The sequence below is a fragment of the Pinus tabuliformis genome, chromosome 4_1 (genome assembly GCF_031772625.1).
Source record: "Pinus tabuliformis cultivar Carrire ecotype Pingquan chromosome 4_1, CPIR1, whole genome shotgun sequence".
Classification (NCBI taxonomy): Eukaryota; Viridiplantae; Streptophyta; class Pinopsida; order Pinales; family Pinaceae; genus Pinus; species Pinus tabuliformis.
The window spans coordinates 395,297,499-395,306,271 of NC_142303.1; positions in this window are offsets into that span (position 1 = coordinate 395,297,499).

Sequence of the window (8,773 nt, forward strand, 5' to 3'; positions counted from 1 at the left end):
ATGGATCAATAGAAAATATAATTTGGATTTTACAATTTTTGGGCACTAGAAATAAAGGAAATAAAGGGTTAGACACTTATTCTGTTTCTTTAGCGACATCATGATTCAACATTTATAGGGAATTGAATGGACAAGTAGATGCTCTCTCAAAGAAAAGATTGATTGCACAGTTGAGGTCTATCAATGTGGTAGAATATGATGCTAGTAGCCTAGCATTTTTTGCACAATTTCCTCTTTGCTAATATTTTTACATTTTGTCTACTATTATCTAATCATGTATATGAATATGTTTATCAACTATAGTTTTTAGATCATTGGATATATTGAACAATGTTGGACATGTCCATATCTTGATATATTATGAAGGACTTGTCCATATCTTGATATATTATGAAGGACGTAAACACTTTATTTCATATAAAGATGTTAGTTTTTTTCTTGTTGAAAAAAAATGTTGCTATTTGAAATCATGAGATGAGCAATACTAATTGTCGTGTCTTTAATTTATTGAATTAGCACTCTAATATAATGGTTACAAATATCCATTTTATAATGATTTACAAGTGTTTTTAAAATAATTTGAAATAAGAGAAATGGATATAGGGGAGGACCGATGACAAACCCTAGCTCCGCCGTCTCCATGCCCTCGGCCGCAGTCGGCTCTCGGCTCGCTCTGAGTGCGAAGGGGTTCGAGAGATCTGGGCAAAGACTAAGGGGCTGTCTCTCAGCTGCAGATCCGCAACATGACCACGCCATGAACACCGGCTCGAACCCCAGCACTGCTGCCTCCATGCCCCATGCCGCCGTTGGGTCACGGATTGTTCCGGCTGCGAAGGGGTTGGAGAGATCTGGGCAAAGATCAAGGGGTTTTCACTCAGAGGCAGGCACACAAGATTTCCACGCCATGAACACTGGTGCCGTAGATCTAAAAGGGCCTGCAAACCTCTTAGCCGAGAGCTCAGGGAAAGCCTGGCCCCGACCCCCTGCTTCCACGGCGTGCCTTTGCAGCCCCCTTCCGATTGATGGAGCAGCGGACAAGAAAGATCTTGCAGATCCCTTAGCTTTTCCTCTGACCATGGCTTCCAGAAAGGAAGGGACGGCACCAAACAGATGCACGCCGCCCCTGCTCATGAGACAAATACAGGAATCGAAAATCTATCAAGGCATTTGCCTACCCTCTCCACAGATCGGTTGGGGAAAGAGGCTTTCAGAATCTTCCTCATCATTCCAGATACAAATCAGGCTCCTTACAGGCAAAACTATGCTACAATGGGTTTGCCAGACGGATCTAGTGCAGAATCTCAAGCATGCACTGGACATCAAACTGGGGATCCCCTCTGCAGCTCAACGGCTTCTCTACGAAGGTAAACATCTTGAGGATCTCTTTCCTATTTCTTTTTATGGCATTGAGAAAGACGCATCTATTATCTTAACCCTTCGTCTGAGAGGAGGAGCTGTGGGAGAGCCATCCTCAGCTAAGGCTTTTTCGTATAAAGATGCAGTCCATGCCAAACAGACTGAAAAGACAGATCCACCAGTGCAGACTTCACCCAAGCCTTTTTTGGTTGACAAAGTGGAGGAGGTCCCCTCAGTTGAGATCTCCTACCCTGATCTTGAAGACGACACCCAGAAATTTGCTAAAAGGGCCATCATCTGCAGATTCAATGGGCTCTGGCCGCGCTCACAGGATCTTTATGACTGGATCAAGGACAACCGGACTGACCGTTGCAAGGTTTATTTATGTGCAAAGGGATATTTTATAGTGTTGTTCGATGACCTCGAGCACTGTTACAACGCCCTTGATGAAGGCCCTTAGTTCATGGGTTCAGCTGGCCTTTTCCTAACTCCATGGTTTCCAGACTTTGACCCAGCTTCAGCAGTCATCACCAAAGCCCCGGTATGGATCAGACTTCCAAATCTCCCAGTTCACCTGTGGCGTACAGAAGTATACAGGCAAATAGGCAATGCCTTGGGTAGCTTTCTAATGGGAGATTACAAGAGAGAGGGGCAAGGTCTCTATACATACGCTAGAGTTTGTGTGGAGCTTGATTTAAGCAAGGGATTGCCAGAGTACATCAATCTCAAGATCAAGGACTTTGTCTGGACCCAGTTTCTAGAGTACGAAAACACTGCCTTCAGATGCCGCCATTGTCACCTAACAGGGCACCTGCATAACTCCTGCCCATCACTGACAGCAAGAACGAAAAAGGGCCTCTTCGCACATTCCAAGCCCAAGCGTTGGGCTCCCTGTCCACCGCCGCCAGCTGGAAGCTCCAGCTCCCCAAGTATGGAAAAGGAGGAAAGAGATTCAGAACCAGATCAGACGCCTCAGCCGATGGAACCGCCCACGGACAATATGGGGCACACCCATGTCACAGCAAGCTCCCAGAAACGTCCCCATGAGACTTCATCCTCTGAATCAGAGAAGGAGTCCCCGAAGATAGAGAACTCTAGTCTTCAAGTTGTTCTAGCCCATCCTCCCCATGATGGCTGGACAAAAGTTAACAAAAAGAAAGGGAAAAAACATTGTGGTGTAGTTACTGTCCCGTTGGGGTAATAGCCTGATAGTTAGTATTTGCTCTCGAATCTTCTGATGTAGCTGAGATTGTATCTTCCCTCCGAGACCGAGGTTGATGAATCCATCATTTCCGGTCTGTCGGTCTTTTTCTTTTCCTGTAGCTCTGTGATTGTATCTTCCCTCTGGGACCGAGGTTGATGAATCCATCATTTCCGGTCTGACGGTCTTTTGCTTTTCCTGTCTGTACTATATTTTACTTAATAGATTTAGTCTTTTCCGAGAAAAAAAAATGATTTGAAATAAGAATTTATAAAAAATTGGAATTTTAATGATTCAAACTATTAATAAATTGGAATCTAGGAAATCCTTTGAAAATCTAGAGAAACCTTATTTTGAAGAGAATAGATTGTATTTCCTCAACATCATCATTGAATATTGTTTCATTTATATTTTCTGTATTTTTACTAAGTTTTTAAAATCATTATAAACATTTTTATTTTTTTGGTGTGTTTAGTATGCATTGAAATTTATTGAAATCTCCCTATCCGTCTTGAGTCTCTTAGAATCAAAAATAATTTTAAGGATGGAAATTTATCTAAAAGTTTATAAACTTGGCGAATCTTATTAGTCAATAATATGCAAACTATAAAATGTTTGGTAATATTTTTGTAAAAATATTGAAATTTATATTTATTTTATATAGCATTTTTAAAATTTTCGCCAATTTTAAAATAAGATAATTTTATATTATAAAATTTGGGCAAATCAATTTAAAAAAATAGAAATTAACAAAAATTTTTTGGGAAACATGAAAGATTATCCCACCTACAAATATTAACCCCTAATATTTTCCATCTTTAAAATTTATCATTATCACACACTATTTAATCTTAATACAACCACTTAACCATTCAATACTTTAATATTATTCAACAACTTATTATATAATTGAGATGGGTTTTAAACAATTATATAATTTTATCAAATTTCAACATCATTCAAGAGATAAAGTATAAAGTATGCATGGTCAAATGCAAGCAAGGGTGTTGGGATTTTAACTCAAATTACGATGGAATGTGTAAACAATACTATATTCCCACTCATCAAATTTAGAAACTTTTATAAAGTATTATAAAGTTGTTAATCATATAAATATGCTACAAAGTTTAAAAAGTTATATAATTGCTCACTTAAAATATGAGTTTAGAATTGAGTAACGTATTTGCGATAGATTCCATTTCCATTTACATTTGTTTTGAATTTCATCGGGTTTTGGTTGGAGAGTAACAATTTACTTTTGGAATAAAGTTAAGAATTATAAAGCAATCTCACGGTCCAAGAGTTATAAGAAGACTTAATTTTATCAAGTTTGTGATTCTCAATTATTCATATTGTTAGCCCCTAAAAATACATTTCAATAATTTACCAGAACAAATGTTAGATTGAGTGCACAATACCACCATTAAAAAATTGAGAAAACATGAAAAATTGTAAAGAACTATTCAAGGTTAAGGAGATCATCTATCTAAAATTTGGCACCTTAACATGCACCGATAATAGTTTTCATTTTTGGATCCTTAATGAGTGCACAATCTTCATGCAATGCACAATCTTCATGCAATGTTCATTTTATGGAACTATAAAAGATAAATGTGAAAATTATTAATTTGTACTAGATGAAATTTTAATTAATGTTACAATATAGATCATTGTATTGGAAAATTATAGAAATTGAGAAATTATATATGTATAAGAAAATATAAAGGATAATTTATATGTTATAATATTTTGATAATATATATAAATGTGAGTTGTTGTTTGAAAATTCAATTGTGGATAATAAAATAAGGGTTGCATTAGTTTTAACACGTTTAAAAAAAAAAATCAAGTTAGGACCATGTCAAGAGAAATCTAAAATTATATAATTTAATTAACTAACATTTAATACAAAATCTATGTAGTTGATTTTCTAAAAGAATCTCCAAATATCTAGATCTAACAAATCAATGAAATTCATAAGTTGGCATGTTTTATCTATTTTAATCAAAATGACCAAAACTGTTGAAGAAAGTGTAACTAAGTTCAGTATTCATAAATGTAATTTTGATCTTTGTGCTTCTAAAAGAAAAGACTTATTATTTTTGTAATTATAAAGAATGAGTTCATTGCCCATTTGATAGGTCAAGCACATGCTTAAGTGCTTCTAGGAAAGTCAAAGAGTCAATGTAATTTTTGAAGGCCCATATGGGCATGTTACATGTAAATCTATGTGCTAGAGTCAAAGAAATATGTCAAAGGTCATCGTCCAAAGCTAAGACAAGTCTCCTCTTCATTTCGGCTCAAAGAATGAATTTTTGGTGCACTTAAAAGTCAAGTCAGCCTCACTAGCTCAAGTCAGCCTAATAGGAGGGATAGACTCCTATATATAGGGCCATTCGCCCTCACAATTAGATCATCAAGTGATCTCTAAAATCAACGAAGAAGAGAGCCAATATCTTGTGTTCTTGTCTCTTTTTTTTGGTAACTATTTGATGAAGTAAGAAAACACAGTCTAATAATAATAAGAGAATATTGTGCAAATAATAAAAGTAAGAGTTCTTCACAAATAGTTATCATCATCGAAAGAATCTCACCATAACTTGGATGCCCTAGATTCTGCAACATGGGATCAGAGCTAAGGTGACACATCAAGGAAGGGCATCTCAAGAACACATAGAAGGTTGAATCATCAGATCTAGAATCAAGGATTTCAGATCCATCAAAGACAAGGAGGATTACCATCTCCTCTCCTAGGTACATCTAAGAAGGGTTCACATCAAAGACTCATCATCTTCAAAGGAAGGTACTCAGATCCAGGCCCATCATTGAAGATCTCCAGATCTACACATTGAGAAGTTTTCATCATCAAATGTCTCACAAGGCGCCTTGTAAGAAGCATATTGAAGAACTCCAAGATCCAAGAAGCCGAAGCTTCAATCATCAAGGAAGCAGTAAGATATCTTCATCACTAACACTCTCAAGTAAGTATTTTTATGTCCTCTTCTGAACATATCAAAACGCCTTTTTTCAAAGATAGCAACAAACCAGTTGGGACTGCTAATTTTTTTCCATGAAAAAGGATTGATCTACTTCTTAAAGAAAATGAACTTATGGACTACATCAAACGAAATGTCAATGTTCCTACTAAGGAACAAACTCAAGCCCTAGAAAAGTATAATAAGGATGAAACAATGGCTCAAAGGATTCTGATAGAATGCATCAAGGACCCTCTCATTCCTTATGTTTCCAAACTTGGAACATCTAAATAAATCTATGATAAGCTGGTGGAGCTATTCTCAGTTAGTACAGCTGGAGAAATGATATCGTTGCATAATGAACTATATAAAATCAAGATCTCCAAGGAATAAGGAATATCCCCTTACTTCATGAAGGTCTCTAAGATGAGAGACCAACTGCAAGAACTAGGAGAAATTATCTCAAATAGAGAAATGACAATTGTGGTGCTCAATGCATTACCTAAGGAATGGGGAAAATTCACATAAGTATATATGCCAAGAAGGAAGCTACCCCATTGAATGAACTTTGGACTTTATGCAAAATTGAGGAGACTAGACTCAAAGCCAAAGATAATGTGGGATCAAAGGAGAAAGCATTTGCTACTATGGCCAAGAGAAAAGGAAAATTAGGCAAGTTTGGTCGAAAGAGAAAGGGTAGAAGAGATATGTCCAAAGTCCAATGCTTTGGTTGTCAAGAGTATGGACACTATATGAGGGAGTTTCCTAAGTTCAAGAAGGAAAACAATAAGAGGAAATGAGAAGAAGCCCACATTACCCAAGAAGTGAAAGAAGGAAAGAAGAAGTAGAAGAAGGAGGACCCTCTAGATCTCTACTATGACTGGGATCAACTTCTTCACATAAGTCTTCTTTAAAGTTTTGGGTATCATAGGAACATGTAGCAGTAGGATAGAATGAATGATTTATGAGAATGGAATCTTCAGGAATATAGGAGCATTATGTAGAGATAGCTCAGATAAAGATATTCATGTAGAAAGGATGTAACCATTGAATTACCTCATCAATGCATAAAGGAATGATCATGATCAAGAAAAATCACCTTAGAAGGCCATTATCATCAATAGAAAGAAGAATTTGCAAGATAAGGACTACAAGGATCCTCCAGTGGAATCTTCAATAGAGGGTTCATGACTTTCAGGAAAATCATATGTCTTGATAGGAATTGTACTTATGGGGATTCAAGAAAGGATGATATGCAGGCAAGGAAAGATGTAGCAAAACAAAAGAGATTGAGGTAATCTCAATCTAAGAAGCTGTCAAAGGAAGCTGAGATGATCAAGGAAAGAAATAAGATGAGGTATGTGTGCATCCATGTTTTCAGTTAAATTCATGTCATTATTTGTATCAATGAGCATGGGGAATTTCTATAGTAGCATGGTTAAGGACATGGTAGATCTCTTTCATTGAAGAATATACACGAAGGAATGATTCACTCATTGATAAAGGTCAACATGAGAAATGTCCTCATATGAAGTATGAGGTGATTGAAAAGAGAACCTATAAAGAAGCATATGGGAAAAGAGATCAGGGATGAAAGGACACCATGGACACTAGGAATCAACATCTGACAAATTTGTTAAGACATATCGTGGAAGAAGGCATAGGAACTCTGACAAATAAAGAAAAATATCAAAGGATACTTGACACCTGAAAAGGGATTGGAGATATGAACATGCAAGATGTTGATGACTCAAGCCAACAAGATGTCATGATTAAGAGTCATCCCATAAGGTATTGTTTTATTTAATGTTATGCTTTGATTTCTTGAATAATATCTAGATGGGTTTATGCAGGGCTACTAGAACAAGACTTGTAAATACAAGTACAACTAACATTCATGTGGTGGATGGAAATTCCTGAAAGAAACATGATGAGGAAGAAGTAGCCATATGAAGAAGGTTATATATACGTATCAAGAAGACCAATTTCAATGGAGAAAGGAATGACATGAAAAACTAAGAAGGAAAGTGATTGATGGTTGATGCCCTACAAGGAATAAACTTGACTGAATTTCATGACATCAAGGAAAGAAATTGATCAAGCAGCTAAAGGACCTACAAGAAGAATTTGTTGATGAAAAGGAGAGTCCCTAGTTGAGAGGGAGCTCTGACAAGTTCCTAATTAAGAGGGATCTTGGGCAAGTTCCTGGTTAGAGGGAGCTTGGGTACATTCCTTCACATGAATGGGCATATCTTCCCTAGTTGAGAGGGAGAGATAGACACAACATTCTCGTCTTCACTTGGGAGGAAAGAATGGAAGATTGGGTAAGCATCTGCATTCGATGCTCTTTGAGGATGTGTAGGGCATCCAAGATAAGAGTAGGCAAGAGGACCAATATTCTATTCTTTGAGGATTGGGAACCCAAGATAAGAATAGTCTTAGAAGGTCATATTCAGTGAACACCCGGGTGGGTATGTACCTTGAGAAACAATGATGAAGGTGTCTGTAGTCATTGGTCTCGACAACATTGTGCTATGATCTATTTAGATATAGAGCTATTAGTCAAGGCCCTGCTGTGGAAACAATGTTTGTTACTATGATGCTATAATAGATGGATTGCAAATCCGATTTCTCTTATGTGAAATCTTCAGATTGAAAATGTTCAAACACCTTGTAAATGATTTATGAATATATCCCAAGTTAAGAGGGAGTGTGGAAGAAAGCGAAACTAGGTTCGGTCTTCATAAATTTAATTTTGATCTTTGTACTTGTAAAAGAAAAGAATTATTATTTTTTTAATTATAAAGAATGGGTTTCTTGCCCATTTGATAGGACAAGCACATGTTTAAGTGCTTCTAGGAAAGTCAAAGAGTCAATGTAATTGTTGAAGAGCCATATGGGCATGTTACACTATGTAAATCTATGTACTAGAGTCAAAGAAATATGTCAAAGGTGATCCTCCAAAGCTAAGACAAGTCTTCTCTTCATGTCGGCTCAAAGAATGAATTTGTGGTGCACTTAAAAGTCAAGTCGGCCTCACTAGCTCATGTCAGCCAAATAGGAGGGATATACTCCTATAAATAGGTCCATTTGACCTCACAATTATACTATCAAGTGATCTCTAAAATCAACGAAGAAGAGAGCCAATATCGTGAGCTCTTGTCTCTTTTATTTTGATAACTGTTTGATGAAGTAAGAAAACACACTCTAATAATAATAAGAGAAAATTGTGCAAATAAGA